This window comes from Symphalangus syndactylus, chromosome 7 (genome assembly GCF_028878055.3).
Source record: "Symphalangus syndactylus isolate Jambi chromosome 7, NHGRI_mSymSyn1-v2.1_pri, whole genome shotgun sequence".
NCBI lineage: Eukaryota > Metazoa > Chordata > Mammalia > Primates > Hylobatidae > Symphalangus > Symphalangus syndactylus.
This window is the reverse complement of record NC_072429.2, coordinates 97,319,736-97,341,548: the sequence shown is the minus strand read 5'-3', so window position 1 is coordinate 97,341,548 and position 21,813 is coordinate 97,319,736. Positions and strand designations below refer to the sequence as shown.

The 21,813-nt window shown below is 38.3% G+C and overlaps 1 protein-coding gene and 1 pseudogene across 1 annotated transcript in view; one reads left to right on the top strand and one right to left on the bottom strand.

Annotated features, from left to right (window-relative positions):
• STK3 (serine/threonine kinase 3) overlaps positions 1-21,813 on the top strand; it is a 488,063-nt gene that overhangs the window by 301,072 nt on the left and 165,178 nt on the right.
• On the bottom strand, positions 691-1,354 carry LOC129486992 (ATP synthase-coupling factor 6, mitochondrial-like; annotated as a pseudogene).

The following is a 21,813-nucleotide window of genomic DNA, read 5'->3' as shown; positions in this document are numbered from 1 at the left end:
CTGTTTTTTCATCAGACTTGTTTCTCCCTTTATATTTGAACCAACTATATATTTGAAGCAACTGGTTAGATGGTGGTGCCATTAACCAAGAGTATCCTCCATCTGTCCAATCTTTCGCCTTTATTTTTTATTTTATTTTGAGACAGGGTCTCACTCTGTCACCCAGGCTGGAGTGCAGTGGCACGATCTCCACTCAGTGGAACCTCCGCTTCCTGGGTTCAAGTGATCCTCCCACCTCAGCCTCCCAAGTAGCTGGGACTACAGGCATGCACCACCACCCCTGGTTAATTTTTGTATATATATATATTTTTTTTTTCTTTTAGAGACAGGGTTTCACCATGTTGCCCAGGCTGGTCTCAAACTTCTGGACTCAAGTGATCCGCCTACCTTGTCCTCCCAAAGTGCTGGCATTACAGGCCACTGTCCTGGCCCAATCTTCTGCCTTTAATCAGTCACCAGGTCCTGTTGATGTTTCTTTCCCTCCTTCCTGTCCAGCTCCACTGCCACTGAGCTGATTCAAGTTTTCATTATTCACTAGTTCCCATCTCTGTAACTTTCTTAATATCTCTCAAGTAATATCCGCTTCTCTTCATCCACATTTTTATTTTTCCTTCCAGATTTTTTTAATACTCCACATCACCAAATATTTTATTTGGAATCGAGATTAAAAGAACATGTGACAGTTGTGAATGTATGTTTATTCTGAAACTTCTAGCTAGTTGTACAGCTAACCCTTGACAACTTACCAGATTAATTTTACTTTATTTCTTCAGTCCTGGGGTTTTTTGATGACTTCAAGTTTGGGATCTTCAAATTTGAAGTTAGGGAATGTATTCATGTCTACTTTACTATACACTTGCTTGAGCTTAAAAAGCTTCCTCTCTGGCTCCTGTTGGTACTCTGGATCAGTATCAACAGATCCTCCAGATGTCTGTCACTTAGATTTGTATTCTCTAACCTTGTACGTAAAGAGTTTCTGTACAGGTTCAAGTTCCTTATTAAACGCCACTGCTGTAACACCAATGTTCCTCCGCAAATGGACTGAGACTGCTGACCAAAAGACAGAGGAGAACCTGAAGAGCCTTTGGAGAATCGTGCTGATTCTATGTTACTTGCACTCAGTCCTGAGCTGCCAAAGCCACCAGTGCCGCCATCATTCTACCTTCTTCTGGATCAGTACCAACTGATTTAATAATCTGCAGTCTCAATCTCCTTTCTAAAGTAAACTTCATGTTGCTGCTAGATTGATCATCTTAAATGAAACACAGCTCATATTACTCTCTTACTTAAGGTCCTCCCCATTAATAGCCAAATTTTTAAAGGTGTCATGTAAGGCCTTGGGCTCTGCATACATCTTTATTCATGTGATATTTCCTTTCCTTTAGCCATACTATCATTTGTAGGTAGCGTTAGGTTTACCTCTGCCCTCTTCTCAAGTGTTACTTTGTGCCTGCATTTTCTCCCATCTTTTTTCTACACATTCTGTCTTGGGAACTTTTCCTCTGGGCTTCCTTTGCATCCTGTGTACCCCAAGATCATAGAAGTTGTCATTTTCTATTATAGTTTATATGACTTCTTTACCACATTATGAATTTATTGATAGCAGCATGTGCAATTTTTATTTTGTGTCTTCAGTATCTAATACTATGCTTTATGACATACTAATTATTAAATAATGATTAATACATTTATATACAAATTTGGGGTACATAATTTTCATTTGCATTTTTTAATAACTGGGAAGGTTGAGGTGGACATATCTATATTTAATAAACCTTGAAGGAAAGAATATTATCTCTCTCTTATCAGTGAACAGCTTGAGTGCTACCATGTGTTCAGCCGTGGGTGAGGCACTACATGAATGAAATCAAAATACGAGGGAAGGACTGGTGTTATAAATTGCTTTTTCTTTGACAAAATATTATTCAAAATAGTTCATTTTATACTCATAATGCATATATTTTTAGTGCAGTTTAGTTTTAGGAAAACAAAACAGATCATTTAGGTTAACATCTAAAATGTTAATTTTGAACTTTACTGACTATAGTATGGCACATGTCCAATAGAATCTGTTAAAAATTTTCCTCTGGGTCAGATCTAAGTTGAGAAGAATGAGGTAACTTTAATGTGAACCTAGATTGTAATGCAATCTTTCTCTCCAGTGAATTGCCAAATTCACAATTCCATTTGTATCTGGAATTGGGGAAGCTGAGTTTAGTATGGATGTTTGCCAAGTTAGCAAATCTTGGCAAGATAGTCTTATTCTCTGTGCTTAATTATATAGTTTTCTTATAAAGTTTTTCACATGTTCATTTGTAGGTATCTATTATTCTCTTAAGGTGAGTTCACATGGTTGCCAATCTCTCATTTATACTTTATTCTTTTGGTAGTTAATCATTTACTGTCAAGCTTTCTATCTTTCTTAGAAGACTACATTTTTATTTTTACATTTTTATATATTACCACTAGTGATCCAGTTTTGTCTCTTTTCGAGGTTTATGGATTTTGAGCAGTACAAGTGTAAATCCCTCAGAAAGGCCTTGGTATATTAATTTATTTCATATTTATTGAGTGCCTGCTCAGACACTGTTTTAGGCACTCATACATAGCAGTGAATGAACCAAAGTTCCAATCTCTTAGGTACCTATTTGTAGTGGGGAGAGACAATAAATTACACACAAAAAACTGGGTGCGGTGGCCTACGCCTGTAATCCCAGCACTTTGGGAGACTGAGGTGGGTGGCTCACCCAAAGTCAGGAGTTCAAGACCAGCCTGACCAACATAGTGAAACCCATTCTCTATTAAAAATACAAAAATTAGGTGGGTATAGTGGCACACACCTGTAGTCCCAGCTACTTTGGAGGCTGAGGCAGGAGAATTGCTTGAACCCAGGAGGCGGAGGTTGCAGTGAGCCGAGGTGCCACTGCCCTCTAGCCTGGGAGACAGAGTGAGACACTGTCTCGGGAAAAAAACACAAAGAAAATGAAAACTGTAACATATCAGGTACTGATAACTGCTATGAAGAAAAAGCAGGATAAGAGGGATACAGAATGACAGATATGTTTGTGATATTATATGGAGGATGGTCAAGAAAAGCCTGTCTAATAAGGTGACTTATAGTAGAGATGTAAAGGAGTTAAGTAAATGAGCAATGCAGATTTCTGGGGAAAGAATGTTCTAGTCAGAGGAAACTGATGTGTGACTGTGTTTGATATTTTAGATACAGTAAGGAGGTTTAAGTGGCTGGAGCTGGATAAGATGGTGAAAGAAGTAGGAGATGAGATCAGAGGGATGTCAGGGGACCAGATCACTTAGAGCCTTCATAAACCACGGCAGGACCTTTAACTTTTACCCTGAGTGAAACAGGAAACCATTGCAGGGTTTTGAGCAGAGGAATGGTATGGTCTGATATGTGATTTAAAGGGCTCATTCTTCATTGAGAAGGGATTGTAGCAGGACAAGAATGGAAGCCAGGTGAATAGTGAGGAGGTTACTTCTTCAGTAGTCCAGGTAAGAGATAATGGTGGCTTGAACCAGGGTAATAAAGGTAAAGTTGTTGAGATGTGGCCAGATTCTGCATATTTGTATTTTCTGATTATCTAAATGTGAAATGTAAATGAAAGTCAGCATTTTTGGCCTAGGTTTTTGGCTCAGATATCTTGAATGATGAAGATAAGAAATGATGTTAAACATATTTATAGTTAATGTGTTTTAATAAAAACAAGAAATATTTACTATATGTCAGGTTTATCTCTTAAAACGTTCTGCTTTGGCATCTCTCATAACTAGAAAATCTCATCTTCATACTGTTTCTTTCTTTATTATTATTATTATTATTTTTTTTTTTTGAGATAGTCCCTCCCAGGCTGGAGTACAGTGGTGCCATTAGGGTTCACTGTAGCCCTGATCTCCCAGGCTCAAGTGATTCTCCCACCTTGGCCTCCCAAGTAGCTGCAACTGCAGGCTGTGCCACCACCCCTGCTAATTTTTAAATTTTTTTTGTGGAGATGGGGTCTCATTGTGTTGCCCAGGCTGGTCTCGAACACATGGGCTCAAGCAGTCCTCTCGCCTTAGCCTCCCAAAGTGCTGGGATTACAGGCATGAGCCACTATGCCCAGCCGTGCTGATTCTTAATACTTAACATTTTATTCTCTCAGTACGTGCTGTTTGTTTGGTGCTTGGTCCTGAACTCTTTTTAAAATGTGGTTTATATTGTTATTCAAATATAGTGAAACTAACAGGTCAGGAGACAACTGCCATTGAAAAGATTGATACAGTTTCTAAGTGGAGAGGGCATGGCACATCAGACAGGGTGGCATATATGCCATGCCACATAGTGCTCATAGGGAAGCACCAGGGTTGTTTAGGAGGCAGAAGTAGCTAGGGAAATCATGGGGGAGAGCCTTTATCATGATTTTAATGAGAAGGAACAGGTGAGGCAGGGTAAGGAGGCTTAGAATTGGCTGGTTTTAATAATGTCGGCATATTCACATATAAGAGCAGCCCCCAAGTTGTTTGATACCTGGCCCTGGCATGATTATTAGAACAGGGGACTATTCTAATAGTCCCAGAATATAAGAGTTCTGTGAGAGCTGAATACTGGGGATGGGTGGGAGGTAGTTTTAGATTGAGTGGTTTGCATGCGAAAAGCACTCAAGGAGGGGTAGTTTGCTGTCTAAGAAGTAGCTAGCCTTGGGAGGGGCAGTCTCTCCTGGATCAGCATGGTTCCCATCAAGAATACGGAAAACAAAGTGAAAACAGTTTCTGTATGTTCTATTTGCTTGGCTTCTGTCTTTTTAATACTACTATCCTAGTTTATGCCCTCCATTAGTCTGGTCAGGAAAATTACAGTAGGATCTTCCTTTCCAGTTTTTGTCTTTGTTTCCTCCCTCGCATTCATATCAGTAGCCACAAAGGGGAATCTTGATGGTATGACTTTACCTAGCTCCCTCTAGGTTAGTAAACTTTTGACTGTGTTCTAAAGTAGAACTTTTAGAGTTCTAAAGTAGAGCTTTAGGGTTCCTCATATTTGATTTGAAGTTCACTTGATTATATGAACTAATGTTTGTGAGAGGAAGGAAGGTGGGTGTGTGGGGCCTCCAGTTTTTTTCATGCCCCTTTCAATTATTGTGGGTTTAAAAAAGGATTCTGTACTAGGGTTCCATGTATAAGTTCATTTGGAAAGTAGATTTCACTGCTCAAAAGTTGGTAAACTCTTGTAAATAACTGTCAAGTTTCATTATTATAGCATGATTATTTTTTTCTTCTGTGTCTAGGGTAATGGGCCTACCAGCTGAGCCTATCATACTAAAGAGATTAGTCTAATTTTGTGTATGAAGTACTTGAGTCTTTTCTGAGTCAAATAATTTAGCCAAAGTCACAAATCTCTTATTGGGGGAAAAGAGAATTGGTATAATCTGTGTCTAAAAATCCATCAAGTTACCCTAAAAAACTATCACTGTACAAATTCCTCACTTGGCCTTCACTCTTGCTGTCCCATCCAGGTTTCCAGCCTTCTCTCAACATCCCCCTATATAGACAATTTTTCCTGCCAAACAAGATGATTTAACATTTTCCAAACCTGTCGCCTTGGTCTACTTTATTCCTTTACCTTCATCACTGTCTTCCATTTGTAGGCACATTCCTTTTTTTTTTTTTTTTGGAGTGGGGAGGGGAGTGGAGACAGGATCTTCCTCTATTGCCTGGGATAGAGTGCAGTGGTGTAATCATAGCTCACTGCTGTCTTGAACTCCTGGCCTCAAGCTGTTCTTCTGCCTCAGCCTCCTGACTAGCTGGGAGCATAGGCACATACCACTAGGACTGGCTAATTTTTAAAATTTTGCTTTTGTAGAGATAGTGTTGTGCTATTTTGCCCAGGCTAGTTTCTAACTCTTGGCCACAAGTGATCCTCCCACCTCTGCCTCCCAAAATGCTGGGATTACAAGTGTGAGCCACCATGCCTGCCTGTGTATTCCTTTAACTTAGCAAGTGTTTATGAAACACCTGCTTTGTGTTGCGCACTCTGCTGGACTCTTGAATGTAGGGATAAATAAAATTCTTTCTGCTTCAGGGAACCCTCAGGGTAAGGAAAGCCAAAAGTCTAGCATGAGTAATCTACAGAGTCTTTTAAGAGTACTTCACATCAGATGTGTCTAGTAACATTGTGTGGCCAGACCAAGTGGTTGGGAACAATGGTAAGAGATGAGCCTGGAAAATTGAAAAGAGAGGAAGGAGGCCATGAGCGAAGGATTGTGGATAGCTTGTATAAACTGGAAAAATCAGGGGCAAGTTCTGTCTTAGAATTTCCAGAAATTCTAATTCTGTCAGTAGTAGAATCTTTAGTTTTATGTAGAGTTGTTGCATTACTGGACTGTGTTTTAAACAGATATAAAACAGATATTGAAGGAGAAATTAGAGACAGGAAATTAGTTACATGTTTGTTGTAGTATTCTGCTGAGCTGTTTGCTTAGTACCTGAATTTTAACAACCACAAATATTTGTAGTATCAAATTATCTTATATATTTTCTCATTTGATGTTAAAACAATATAGTGTGCTGGCACAATTAGATATCCACATGTACAAAAATGAAATTAGACTCCTACCTCATACCATATAAAAATGTTAATTCAAAATGCACCGAAGACCTAAATTTAGCAGCTAAATCTGTAAAATTTTTAGTAGGAAATATAGATATAACTCTTAGGCTTTGATATGTGTGTGTTAGCTTGTTTTTGCATTGCTATAAATAAATACCTGAAGCAGGGTAATTTATAAAGAAAAGAGGTTTAATTGGCCCACAGTTCTACAGGTCATACAAGCATGGTGCCAGCATCTGCTTGGCTTCTGGTGAGGCCTCAGGAAGCTTTTACTTCCTGAGGCAGTGGGGGCATGAGTATGTCACATGGTGATAGCAGGAGCAAGAGAAAGGGGAGGAGTCTCAGGCTCTTTTAAATAACCGCACCTTTTTTTTTTTTTTTTTTTTCTTTTTTTAGTGCAATGGCATGATCTCAGCTCACTGCAACCTCCACCTCCTGGGTTCAAGCAATTTTTCTGTCTCAGCCTCCCAAGTAGCTGGGATTACAGGCACATGCCACCACACCTGGCTAATTTTTATATTTTTAGTAGAGACAGGGTTTCACCATGTTGGCCAGGCTGGTCTTGAACTCCTGACCTCAAGTGATCCACCTGTCTCGGTCTCCCAAAGTGCTGGGATTATAGGCACGTGCCGCTGTGCCCGGCTAATTTTTGTATTTTTAGTAGAGACGGGGTTTTACCATGTTGGCCAGGCTGGTCTCAAACCCCTGAGTTCAAGTGATCCGCTGGGCTCGGCCTCCCAAAGTGTTGGGATTACAGGTGTGAGCCACTGCGCCCGGCCTATGATGACTCTTAAGACTTGAGTCCAAGCCATGTAGCCATTAGAGGTGGCATGGAATGTTTTTCCAGGTATGAAGTGGGGACAGAATTTTTTTCTCTCTTCTCAATCTTTTCTCTCTACATTCTGTACTCTTAAATTGTTTTATTCAACAAACATTATCTTTTGTGTACTAAGCATTGCACCTGGAACTGAGGATACAGAAAGCAGTGTGGAGCTAGAATCACTTACCAAAATTCTGAAGTTTCTAGTTTGGGAGGCTGTTTGGTTGGTGATTAAAGAGAGTGATGACTCCAAGAGGAGGAAGATTGGTGAGATCAAGAAAATTTATTATTTCCCCATGCAGACTTGCATGTAGTCTTCCTTTGTTCCTAGAGGCTGTTTGAAAGAATACCTTATCCTTATTGTCTCTACTTTATTAAAATACATTTACATTCTTTTAAACTTCTTTTAAATTGTTTCTTCATATTTGCCAGAGATCACTTATTATCAAATCCGATGGCCTCATCTCAGTCCCCTTCTTACCCCTGACCTCCTAAAGCAGGGCCTTTTTTCTGTAAAGGGCCAGATAGTAAATATTTTAGTCTTTACAAGTCATATGGTCTCTGTTGCAGTCGTTCATCTTTTCCATTATAATGTGAAAGTAGCCATATAGACAGCACATAAATGAATAAGTGTGGCTGTGTTCCCATAAAACTTTATTTACCAAAACAGTAAGCTGGTTAGATTTGGCATGTGGGCCGAAGTTTTCCTGATCCCTGCTCTGAAACATTTGATTGTCTTTCTATCTTTTTTGGGAAGGGAGGGAAGAGAGTGTTTCTTTCTTCAGTGATACTTTTCCCCCTTTTTCTCATTGAACGGCACCTTTTCCTGTATAGTCAGTTTTTCATGTGATTCTATCTACAGCTATTTTCTTGCTTTATACTCAGGCTTCTGTTAAGGCTTCTAGGCTGCAGATTCTTTCCCCACTTCTAACAGGAAATAACTAAGGTGGAGAGTTCACTCCTGCTGCTGCCTTTATGGCTGCCTCCTTTTTCCCCACCTCCTTTTATCAGGGAACCATCTGGGGGGCAGGGTGAGGGGCAGCCTCTGGAATAAAGGGAAGAGAAAAGAGAGTCATTACCATGACCTGGTAGATGGTTCTGAACCACTGTTTTCAGGGTTATAGTAGGGTAGATTGCTTCCTCATGTTTGCTATCATAAGCCCCCCACTTCAGCATCCTGTGCAGGCCTGTATACCTAAAAAGTACCCTTAAGTGTATCAGTGTAGCATTCTGAGCTGCTGTGGGTGTTTTTTTCTGTGGTGGTTGTCTGTTGTCAGTTAGGACAAACACTTCTTTTTCTTCCTCACAACTTTAAAATAGGGAAGAAAGAAAATCTCCTTGCCTCAAATTATCCCTTTTCCATTCTGCCTGAAATTTTGCCAAATAGATTCATTTCAATTTTTAAGCCAAACACACTTGGGAGGTTTAAGCACAGATGAGAGGGTTACTGTTCATCCTGGCATCATTATGAAAAGGCTTAATCAGTTTGCCTTTTCCCTTGTTAAACTGAGATAGACTCAGTGGAAGTTTTAATAGGTGGGAGCAAGGGAAGAAAGGTCAGAGAGAAACATGGCACTTTGGGCTTTTTCTGGGAGCGGAGCCAGCAGTGAGAGCTGGGGTTTTTGGGCTTGTAGAGGTGGGACTGGGAGAGGGAAAAGGGAAGTGGGAGGATGCCCAAGACAAATGTCAGTTTTGAAAATGTGCCTGCTTTCCAGATCTTTGCTCTTGTTTGCTACCTTTCTTGATCTTTACTACAATGATGAGTGTGTGTGTGTGTGTGTGTGTGTGTGTATGTGCATGTTGTCGGAGAGAGGGTACAGTGGAAGTGGAATAAAGGAGAAACCAGAGGTAATTTGTCAGTGATCCTCAAATAGCAGTAAGGCTCGCAGCTTAAGCTCTTTCTTTGAAGATACACTGCTACCTAATGACAAGGCCACGACCATTTAGCTGGCTTTCTTTTTTTGTTATGTTTCTCTGTGGTGTTACATATAAGAAGTAACTGCTGATTCACACTCAGCAGTCTTCTCTGGAGGTTTTTATTTTAATTACCCATCTTTCGATCCTTCTCATTTTCTTGGGTTTAAAATTCAACTGGACTTCATCCTCAGGCCATTTAACTTATTTTTCCTCCTGTTTTCTGGCTTGTCAGTATCCTCAGGCATTCACTTTACTCCTCTATCTAGCCAAGACTCTACTCTGTCACTTGAACCACTTTCTTTTTTTTTCTTTTTTGAGACAGAGTTCCGCTCTTGTTGCCCAGGCTTGAGTGCAGTGGTACGATCTCAACTCACTGCAACCTCCACCTCCCAGGTTCAAGTGATCCTCCTGCCTCAGCTTCCCGAGTAGCTGGGATTACAGGTGTCTGCCACCACGCCTGGCTAATTTTTTGTATTTTTAGTAGAGATGGGGTTTCACCATGTTGCCCAGGCTCGTCTGGAACTCCTGACCTCAAGCGATCCACCCGCCTTGGTCTCCCAAAGTTCTGGGATTACAGGCATGAGCCACCGCACCCGGCTGAACCACATTCTTTTAACTCCTTTTTTTCCTTCTCTTTTTTGCTGTATCTTCCTAACAATGCACCAATACTAGACTAATCCCATAGTCATAATTATAGTAGCTATTATTTATTGTCTACTATCTGACCAACTCTATGATAAAGTTTTACATAACTCTAAGACAACTCTAAAAGGAGTAGATATTATTATTGGCACACTCTATGTAACTGTCATTATTATAACTCTAGATAACAACCCAAAACATAGCTACACTGATAAAGCTAGGTTATCACTCAGACTTACAAAACCTCAAAGGTTTTTACCTTTCCCATTTTGCTGTGTTCCTCGTAACCAGGCTGCTTAACTGCAATTATGTAACTGTGAAGACTGATGCTCCCAAAAGATTGATCTCTAATCTGAAATGGACTGTTGGCAATCCTTTCACATGTTCCCCTACGCCTAACACCTCAGTCTCTTCTGGGTCTGTTGCAAAATTTCTTTACCCCATCTCTCCTTGGTCTTGTCAGACTTGCTTTCTGGTCCAAAGAAAAACTGGAGACTATTAGCAGTTCACTGTTTCTGTCCCTCCATCTAACTTAATGTATTGGTCTGTTCCTGCTGCTATAACAAAATGCTAAAGACTGGGTGATTTAAACAACAAAAGTTCATTTTCTTAGTTCTGGAGTCTGGACTACCAAGATCAAGGTGTTGGCAGGTCTGGTTTCTTCTGAGGTCTCCCTCTGGCTTGCAGATGGCTGCCTTTTCTGTGTGTTCTCACATGGCCTTTGGGTTTTTGTTTTTGTTTGAGGCAGGGTCTTGCTCTGTCTCCCAGGCTACGATGTCATGGCGTGATCACAGCTCGCTGAAGCCGCGACCTCCTGAGCTCAAAGGATCTTCCCACCTCAGCCTTCTGAGTAGCTGGGACTGCAGGTGCACACCACCATGCCTGGCTAATTTTTGTATATTTTGTAGAGACGGGCTGTCGCTATGTTGCCCAGGCTGGTCTCAAACTCCTGGGCTCCAGTGATCTGCCTGCCTTGGCCTCTCAAAGTGTGGGATTACAGGCGTAAGCTACCGTGCCAAGCCCTGGCCTTTGGTTTTGAATGTACACATTCCTAATGTCTCTTCTTCTTCTTATAAGGACACAAGTCATATTGGATTAGAGCCCCACCTTTATGACCTCATTTAACCTTAATACCTCTTTAAAGGCCCAATCTGCAAATACAGTAACATGGAGCATTAGGGCTTTGACATAAAATTTGGTAGTGGTTGTGGTAGGGGGACAGGACACAATTCAGTCCATAACAGTCAATATCTGTACTTTTCCTTCCCTCCTTTATCTCTTTTTTCCCCCTCTTTCTTCCTTTCTTCCTTCCCTTTATTTTTTCTTCCTTTGTTTCTTTTTCTCCTCCTTCTCATTTCATTCTTCCCTCCCTCACAATATGCTCCATGCAGAGGAAGAGGGTTCCTGCTCTGCTGAAGTCCAGTCTCTTAACTGTATTCTGTATCCCATTCTTTCTTTTTCTTGTATTTTGGAGCATTACTTCATCATTTGTTCACTCTCCCATTTATTTTCTTCAGTTTCTTCTACATGGGTTTTCTTTTATTGGTATGTAAATATACTACTTCTCAGTCATTATTACTACTACCGTTGTGTTCTATTATGCATATTAGTACCACGTAATTGATTATTATAAGATGTAACAATCTAAATGCTATAGAAGTAATCCTTCTGATTTTAAAAAGGGAAATAGTACAGGTTTTTGCAATTTCAGAGCAATTTCTTAGTTTGATAGAATGTTTCTACCTTAATGTTAAGCTAAAACTATACTAAAAGTATTGTAATAAAAGTTTAACACATTAGGATAGATGAACACATAATTTCCATCTTCTTCTGAGATATAGGAATGTGTTGATTACTTTAAATGTAGCAATTGTAGGGAATTCTCTGCCAAGTTATAGAAATCTATGTATTAATATACTTCTTGAACTAGGTCCTCGATAATTTGATTTTTTACAGACCCTTGAGTTTACCATGATGAATTGTCATTGCAATACTTACTTGCACTTACTATACCAAACTTCAGTTGTGCTATATCATTAAAATTTGTTACTTTTAGATTGCTTTGGGAAGCTGTATATTATAGTGTAGCTGTAGGAAATTTACATACAATGAATGAATGGCAATATAATACACATTCTTATGTTTATTTATAACCCATAACTAATCCTATTTAGTATTTGGTTTATTGTATTCAGTGACTAATAGAATCAGGTAAAGTAAACCAAAAAATCCAATTTTTTTTTTTTGGAGATGGAGTCTCGTACTGTCACCCAGGCTGGAGTGCAGTGGCGCAATCTCAGCTCACTGCAACATCTACCTCCCGGGTTCAAGTGATTCTCCTGCCTCACGAATAGCTGGGAACACAGGCATGCACCACCACACCCAGCTAATTTTTTTTAGTAGAGACAGGGTTTTACCGTGTTGGCCAGGCTGGTCTTGAACTCCTGACCTCAAGTGATCCACCCTCCTCGGCCTCCCAAAGTACTGGGATTACAGGTGTTAGCCACCGTGCCCAGTGTCTGATTTTTTTTTTTTTTTGTATGTAGAATTTTTCATTTGACAGTCTTTTTTTCTCAGTCACAGATATATTTTAATTTTAGTTGCAACAAGAAGGTTTTTCTCATGTGTCCACAATCTGTATCATCTGGCCATATGGAGCTTCTTATGTAAGCAATTACCACTGATTCTGGGACTAGCTATATAGATACGTTGCTTTATTCAGGGTCATAGTATTAAAAAAAACAACACTCTGAGCTTCCACCTTAAGAACATACAGACAGCTGGGTTGTTGGGTGGGGAGAGTGCCATTCAACTGAATCAATGTAATGCACTATATTAACACACTAAAGAAGAAAAGTCACATAATGTAGAAAAAAAAATCTGACGCAATTCAGCACTCATTTACGGTATTGAATGATCTCAGAATAATAGGAATAAAGATAACTTCTTCAATTTGATGAAGAATACCTGTAAAAACCTTTCAGCTAACATCATAATTAATGGTAAAAGACTGAATGTTTTCCCCTAATATTGAGAACAGGAATGATGTTCACTCTCACCACTCTTACTCAGCACAGTACTGGGAGTTCTTGCCAGCTCAAAAAGGCAAGAAGTGGAAGGAAAAGGCATACAGATTGGAAAGGTAGAAATGAAACCATCTCCTTTTGTAGATGATATGATTTTCTACGTAGAAAATACCAATAAATAAACTCATAGAATTAATGAGTAAGCGCAACAAGGTTTCAAGATGCAAGATAAATATATAAAAATCAGTTGTTTTTCTATGTACATTAACAATGAATTCATGAACATTAAAGTTAAAAATGCAATACCATTTACAATTGCTTAAAAAACAAAAATATATTTAGAAACTTTACTACTCTTTTTGTCTTTTTTGTCATTTTGGAAGAGGTTTGTCAATTTCCTGTGGTGTTTTTTAAAATAGCTGTTTGTTACATTGATATTTTTAACTTTTTTCATATTTTAAATTGTATTGATTTCTACTCTTTATTATTTTCTTTCTTCTTGTCTTGCATTTATTTTTGTTCTTCTTTGTCTAGGCTCTTCAAGTAGGAGCATGTGTCCTACAAATTTTAATAGGATTTTTTGTATTTTCATTTTTATTTGGTTTAGTGTATTTTTTTTAATTTCCCTTGAGACATCTTCTTTGACATGTAGATTATTTGAAAGCATGTTCTTTAGTTTTCAAGTGCTTGATTTTCCTATTATGTCTCTGTTATTGATTTCTAGTGTGATTCCATTGTGCTTGGAGACTCTACTCTGTTCAGTTCTTTAAAATTTGTTGATGTATGTTTTATGCCTCAGTATATGTTCTCTCTTGGTATATGGTCCATGATTACTTGAAAGCAATAAGTACTCTGCCGTTGTTGAGGTGGGGTATTCTATAAATTTTGTTGATGGTGTTGTTGATTTCTGTATCCTTGCTGATTTTCTATTTGTTATGTCTCTTGTTGTTAGAGGATATTGACGTTTCTAATCATAATGGTGAATTTATCTATTTCTCCTTTCAAGTTTTAGTTTTTGCTTCATATATTTTATAGCTTGTTGGTTGGTGCATACACATTAGTGCTTGTTATGTTTTCTTGGTGAATTATGTCTCATCACTACGTAATGTCCCTCTCTGTCTCTGGTAATTTTCTTTGCCGAAGTCTCCTTTATCTGTTATTAATATAGCCACTTCTGCTTTCCTTTGATTATTGTTTACATGTTATATTTTTTCCATCATTTTTCTTTCAACATGCCTGTATTTTTATATTCTAAGTTTCTTATATACTACATATAATTGAGTTACATTTTAAAATCTACTTTTTCAGTTTTTGCCTTTTAATTGGCATATTTAGGCGATTTACATTTAATGTAATTATTAATATGTTATGGCTAAAGTTTTGCATTTTTTAAATTTCTGTGTTTTTTTTGACTTCCTGTGGGTTACTTGAATTTTTTTAAAGAGTTTTCTTTTGATTTATCTATAGTGTTTATGAGGATATTTCTATGCAAAACTTTTTGGTGGTTTATTTTAGTATTATTCTATATGTACATATATTATCACAAGGTACTGGTAAAGCTGAGGCTATTTTTACATTTGTTTCAATTATTTTCATGATTGTTCATTGAAGCATTTTTTTAAAGACTCTTAAAATATTTGTCAGATACTTCTGACATGTGTTTTTTTGGTGTTAACTTTTATCTTTTTTGTTTTTTTGGTCAGTTTGTGATTTTTTTGACTCTTGGTCTGATGAGTAATTTTTGGTTGAAAACAGGACCTATTTCCCCATTATGTTCTGAGACTCTGGATCTTATTTAAACCTTCTGTTTTAGGTGAATGTTTATGACATTACTTTAGGAGGGGAAGAGAGCTCATCACTGCCAGGTAGAGTTTGTTGAAGTCCAGATTCCCCTTTCAGTCTCTGTTGCCCTACTCAAGTAGCAGGAGTGGCTCCTCATTATTGCTGAGTCAGAGTGGGGATTCTAGCTCTCCGTGTGTAGTCTGTATTGTATTGGTGCTTACCTGATTTCCACTGGTTAGTGAAAGTCTTAATTTAACTTTTTTCTAGTCCTCCTCAGTGGGTATTGGGAGGGTCACCTCACTGCTGCCAGTTTGGAGAGGAAGTACAGGTTCTACTTGATGTCTACTGACACTGCTAGGAGCAGCTGTCCTTTCACTTTCCAGAGGGGTGAAATTCTTGGCTCCCTACTTGGTCTTTTTTCACTATGTCAGGAGTATTGTGGGGCCTTGTTATAGTCTCATGAGGATAGAACTTTAGGCTGTCCACTAAGCCTTTCTGACATGGTTAGAGTGGGACTACAGTTTTTTCTGTGGTGTTTGGCTGACATAGAGTGAAATTTGCCTAAAGTTTTCTTCTTTCCATGGTATTCTTCTCTTCATCTTTTGGGCGGGGTTTTGTTGGAGCTTTTTTGTTTGTACCTGTTAGCTTTTTCTGGTTGTTGGCTTCTCTGTCCCCAAGTGTGGAATATATAAGGGAAAAAGAAAATCCAAGGAAGTCATCAGTTACGTTCCTTGGGTTCCAAGATCCCTAGCTGTTCTGCCGTCTCTCCATCTTTCGTGTGTGTGTGTGTGTGTGTGTGTGTGTATGTTAGAATCTATATATGGATTGATATACACATAGAATTGATATATATGTATATATAGAATTCATATGTGTGTGTGTATATATATGTGTTTAGAAACAGTGGTCTTGAACTGGTCTTGAATTCCTGGTTTCAAGCAGTCCTCCCCACTCGGCCTCCCAAGTGGCTGGGATTATAGGTATGAGCACTGTGCCCAGTCTGGATCTTCATATGCTTGTTTATTCATAATGTCCATGGTTTTTGGTTGTACTTAATGAGAGAAATAGGAAAATGTACATCTACTCTATCTTCCTAGAAGCAGAAGTTACACATAGTTTTTAAACAGCAATGACTTTCTAATTTATGGAATTTTAGATGAAATATAAAATATAGTGACATACATACCATATATAAATATATAAATGTCTATTATATGTATATTTATATATATTGTATATACTATATATATATTTATTTAGCAAGGGGAACAGTTTGATTGTTGTTGCCTAGAGTTGGCCCCTGAATTAGTTTTCCTAGTTTCTCCCATTCTATTTATGAACTCTGTCTCCAAAAATGGTAAGTTTTTATTCCCCAAACTTGTGCTAAATGTAGTGGGAGTTTGGATCCATACTGTTTGATTCATGCAGTGATTTTTGACCCTTGGTACACCTTACACTCATATAGGACATTTTTTTAAAAGCCAACCAACCTAGGCCTAGACAACACCAGATTCTTTGGGCTGGGTTCAGGGAATAAGCAATTTTAGAATGCTTCCCAGGTGATTCTAAAATGTAGCCAGTGTTAAGAACCACTGGCATAGAGTTTGGAATTGGATGGTTGCTTGTGAATCTTAAGGTTTTCTTAAAGAAATTTGGAGTTAGAAACTAGTATATGAATATTTTTTATCATTTTAATTAACTTATGGTAGAATCTAAGGGTTTATTTATCTGGCAATCATATTTGGCCAAGGCTGTAGATTAAGCCTTCTTTTCCCTAGGCAAGAAAATGAGGGGCTATGTTGACAGATTTCTTTTCTTTCTAAAACTTACTATTTACTCCTAAATTTCACACTAAATTTCTGAGATCTATTTTTTTTTCTGATTGTAGACTTTGATATATATATATATATATATATATATATATATATGTCTGTGTCTTTTTTAATTATAAACTTTTCATATTTTCAGTTAGTTGTTTCTTTTTTGTTCTTCATATATTTTTGGTTGTTAATTTTTATTTTCTTAATCCTAATTTACATTGACTTCTATTATAGATTTTTGTGAAATTGATTTGTACTGGGCATTATACTGTTTGGGGACCAGAGCCTCACTTATTGCATCATATTCTTGCTATCTTAGGACTAGTGTATTGTTTTATCATGATTCAATCGTAGGAGCTCTGTGCTGACCTCTGCTTGTTTAGCTTTAACCCAGTTCTTTGTATCAGTTTGAGTTCATAGGCCTTTGTGTAAACATCTGCTTAAATTTTGTAGTCTCTATTAGATATGACTGGATTTTGAATGATGTGTTCTTCATAATGAGCATTTTTATATTTTACTATGTTTTGATTACTTGATTAACTTTCACAGATTCTATAACAACTTAGTCTTTGCACTTTGGTTGTAAAGTGTGACATAATATTTTAACTCGAATCAGGATGATTTTATGCTAAATGATAATTTTGAGGATAGTATGTCAATTATAGACACTAGGCCCAGGTAACTGGAGCCTTTGCCCAAAGATCATGCCCTGCATGGGCCATGCTACATCCCTGTGCTAGAGCCCATAGTTTTCCCTCCTAGATCATGCTCTGCATACCCAGGATCCCAGGATTCCCCATCTAAATGGTCCTGAGCCTATGCAGGCATCTTCCCTGCTTTTCCTTATTAGGACAGACTGCACCAGGCTAGGGATAGACAAGACAGAGCTATTGCAAGAGTGGCATATGGTGGTGGGGGCATTGGGATAGAGCTAAGACGTGTGTGCTGCACTGTTTTAGGAGTCAGAGGTGGGAATAGAATAGAAAGAAAATCAGTGGATGCTATTGATGTACTTTGGATTGAATTGAATTATTGTTGCACTTTAGTAAAATGAAGCTAGGCAGTATTGCATATAATATTCTGATCTTTTAATAGTACTTCATGGTGTTGAACTTCTTGTCCTTGGAACTCTTTTACCAGATGATACAAAGGCTGCTAATGACTAGTATTAATTTATTTCCCTAATCTTATGGTCAAATTATCTAAGTTACATTACATGAATCTTTTGTTCATTATTTCCTTTTTTCTTATTTTGTAATCATATGTTTTATTTTCTGTTTTGAAGCATTTTGGTACATTCCAGATAGTTCCTTTGGATGGGGGTATTGGTTCTTCTTTCTGGCTTTTAAAGCTCTGATTCATTTTCTGTTTTATTCCTAAGTTACTATGAAAGTTTTCTTCCAGAGTCTTAATTTTTTCATACTTCTGAAATTGATAATACATGCAATTAGTTTATCTATGTCAATTATTTCTTTTTTTTTGAGACGGAGTCTCGCTCTGTCACCCAGGCTGGAGTGCAGTGGCACGATCTCTGATCTCGGCTCACTGCAAGCTCTGCCTCCCGGATTCATGCCATTCTCCTGCCTCAGCCTCCCGAGTAGCTGGGACTACAGGTGCCCGCCACCACGCCCGGTTAATTTTTTGTATTTTTAGTAGAGATGGGGTTTCACTATGTTAGCCAGGATGGTCTCGATCTCCTGACCTCATGATCCATCCACCTCGGCCTCCCAAAGTGCTGGGATTACAGGCGGAGCCACCGCGCCTGGCCACTGATTTCTAATATTTTGTCTTCCCTTAAGTTTTCTGATACATTCAAGGCAATTAGTTCATCAGCTTTATTTTTCAGTCTGTTTTATTGATGTTTTTGTACTGTCTTCTTATTTTTCCCAAACTTCTAGTAGTTGTTCTAGTATTTTTTCCACATAGTCTTACCTTTCATTTTGTTCTTTTTATAATATGTAAATGTTTATGATCCGTTATTTATTGTTACAGCGAATGCAGTGTAAAGTATACATTGTACCATATTTCAGATGAGATACTTTATTTAAATAGCTGAGATAAAAATTTCATGGCTTAAAGTGGCATCCAAACCATACACTTCTTTTTTTGAGGAGTTATTATGCTGTTAAAATGCCTAGAATTATTCTAAAATTAAACATTAAAAGGCCTTATCTCAAAACTTATTTAACATTTAAAATATTATTTTATTCACTATTCTTAGTAAAGTTTCACTCTTATTCCATTATTCTGAAATATATAACTTAATATGCTTTGTTATTGGCAGAGCCCTCTTCTTTGTCAGGGTGGAAATTTAGGTAATCAGTGATGTAGTATGAGCATAATGCTTGCAGAAGGGGTGTGGTTGTGTATTTTCTAAGAAAGATCAGTTGGCTACCCAGACAAGATCACAGAGCAGCATTTATTATTCAAAGACCGATCTGCCAATGTAATAAATATGGAACTGTCTCATAGGATGGACTTAAATTAACCAAGTTCACTGGTATAGAAATCAAAATTCCAATTTATTACTTTAAAAATAGGTATTTAACCCTCAAGTAAACAGATATTCATCACCATATTCTCTTCTGAAGTCAGTTTTACATGGGAATCCAAATTTTGACCAGAAGGCTGTCAGGTGAAAATGGTTACTAGAATAAGGTGATTAGTTGGGTGATCTTATTGACTGCTGCATCAAGCTATGCTCATTAGTGTCTACCACTTGAATTTATCTATTGCAAGGACCAGGTATATCTTTTAGTGGTCCAGGGCATCCTCTTCTTGGACAGAATGAAGACACATTACCAATTTCATTTCTCTGGATGCTCTTTTGATGTCTTGTGAACCATGTTCAGCATGCAGTTTAATCACAGATAATTTTCCTTGAGACAACCATTATACTTCATTATGTAGCAGGTATAGTTTATGCATATTTCTCATTTCACTACAAAATGCTAAAAAGATGCTAAAAAGATTTGCTAAAAAGAGTATTTTTTAAATCAAGGATTTTCTTAATCAAAAGTGTGTTTTTTGTGAATTCACAAATTCAAAAAAATTGTGAATGCATGACAATGAAGAATACAATGATTACAGTTTTGTTCCACTGTCTTCATTGGTGCTAGGGAGCAGCAATTTTATCTGTCATTGCTTTTGTACCTGTAGTGCAAATGTCAATTGAGAGAAAAAGGAAAAGAATGGCTTAGTGTTTCTTTGAAAAAAAGATTTGACTTGGTGGATCCCTGAAAGGGCCCTGTGAAGGAGTTCATGAGCACCTCGAGAACCACAACTATAGAGAAAAGCTGTTAGAGAAACAGTATTTTTCACCTTTGTCTAAAAAGTGCTTCTTGTATCACTTGCTTATCAATTTCACTATTTTGCTATATTTGAAAAACAGTGAAAGTACATTTGAATACCACCTGAGTTACAGTATTCTCTTTCAACACAAATTGAATGTACTGTGGTTCTGTTCTGCTGCTAACCATCCAGAGTTAGCTCAGACCCCACAAGTTCAAGGGCATGATCCCCAACATGACCACTCTTCAGATACCAGCTACACTTCATTGGTCCCTAGTTTACCCATACTTCTGACTAAATGGCTATACATTCAGCAGTTCCTTTGATCCCCTCAGGTTTGATAACATGCTAGAATGACTGGCAGAATTCAGGAAAGAACTATACTTAGAATAACAGGTTTATTATAAAAGATGCTAATCAGGAGGACCAGTCAAATGAAGAGACCCATATGATAATGTCTGAGAGGGAACACAGAGCCTGTGTGAATTCCTTTTGTAGAATCAGGACATGTGAATGTGTTTGCCAACCAGGAGGCTCTGCTAAGCCTAGATGTACAGAGTTTTTACTGGGGTTTCATTAAGTAGTAATGATTGATTAAATCTTTGGCCATTTGTTTGAGCTCAGTCTTTAGTATCCACTCACCAGAGGCCAGAAGCTAAATATACTAACCTGCTAATTACATGCTTATTCTTTCTGCTGACCATCCTGTATCCTGAAGCTATCTAGGGGCGTGGCATGAGTCAACTCCTTGTCATAACAAAGACATTTCTATCTCTGGAAATTCCATGGGCTTTTGCAGCCTCTTGGTAAAGAGCTTCAAAAGTGTTCAGAACACTGCAAAAGAGAAATGTTGTGTTGGACTTCTAGGGAGGCTGGGTAAAGAGATCTGATTAATACTCTATGTTGCCATTCCCTTCCCCTTTTTTTTGAGTTCTGGAGTCAGTGTGTGGTAATGTTCAACCACCCATCTTAAACCATGAGGTAAACTGGAAGGTAGAGACCACATACTGATGGCACTACAGCAGTATCATACTAGCCTGATACTGCCCATTTATGGAGATAACAGCTTCTTCAAGCAGTTCTCTTGTCTGAGCCTCCCAAGTAGCTGGGATTACAGGCACCCACTACCATACCTGGCTAATTTTTGTATTTGTGGCAGAGATGGGGTTTTGCCATGTTGGCCAAGCTGGCCTCAAACTCCTGACCTCAGGTGATCTGCCTGCCTCAGCCTCCCAAAGTGCTGGGATTACAGGCATGACCTACTGCACCCGGCCACAAACATATCTTTCATGACCAGAGCAGAAGGAAGAGAGAAAGGGGGAAGGTGCTACACACTTTTAAAACAACCACATCTTACGATAACTCACTATCATGAGAACAGCACCAAGGGGATGATACTAAACCATTCGTGAGAACTCCACCCCCATGATCCAATCACCTCCCATCAGGCCCCACCTCCAACATTGGGGATTACAATTTGACAGAAGATTTAAGTGGGGACACAGAGCCAAGCCATATTGTACTTCTAACCTAAAGAGCTGTAAGATAATAAACTTGTGTTGTATAAACCACTACGTTTGTGATAACTTACTACAGCAGAAATAGAAAACTAGTATAGACGGATAGCTGGGGGCAGGGGGAAGATAGAGAGGGAGGAAGTAAGAGAGGAAGAAGTTGTTATCACCGTAAATGGGCAGGCAGATATTGCAGTAAGCCGAGATCATGCCACTGCACTCCAGCCTGGGTGACAAGAGCGAAACTCTGCCTCAAAAAAAAAAAAAAAAAGATGTGCTTGCTTTCCCTTCACCTTCCACCATGATTGTAAGTTTCCTGAGGTCTCCCTGGAACAGAAGCTGCTATGCTTCCTATACAGCCTGCAGAACCATGAGCCAATTAAACTTCTTTTCTTTATAAATT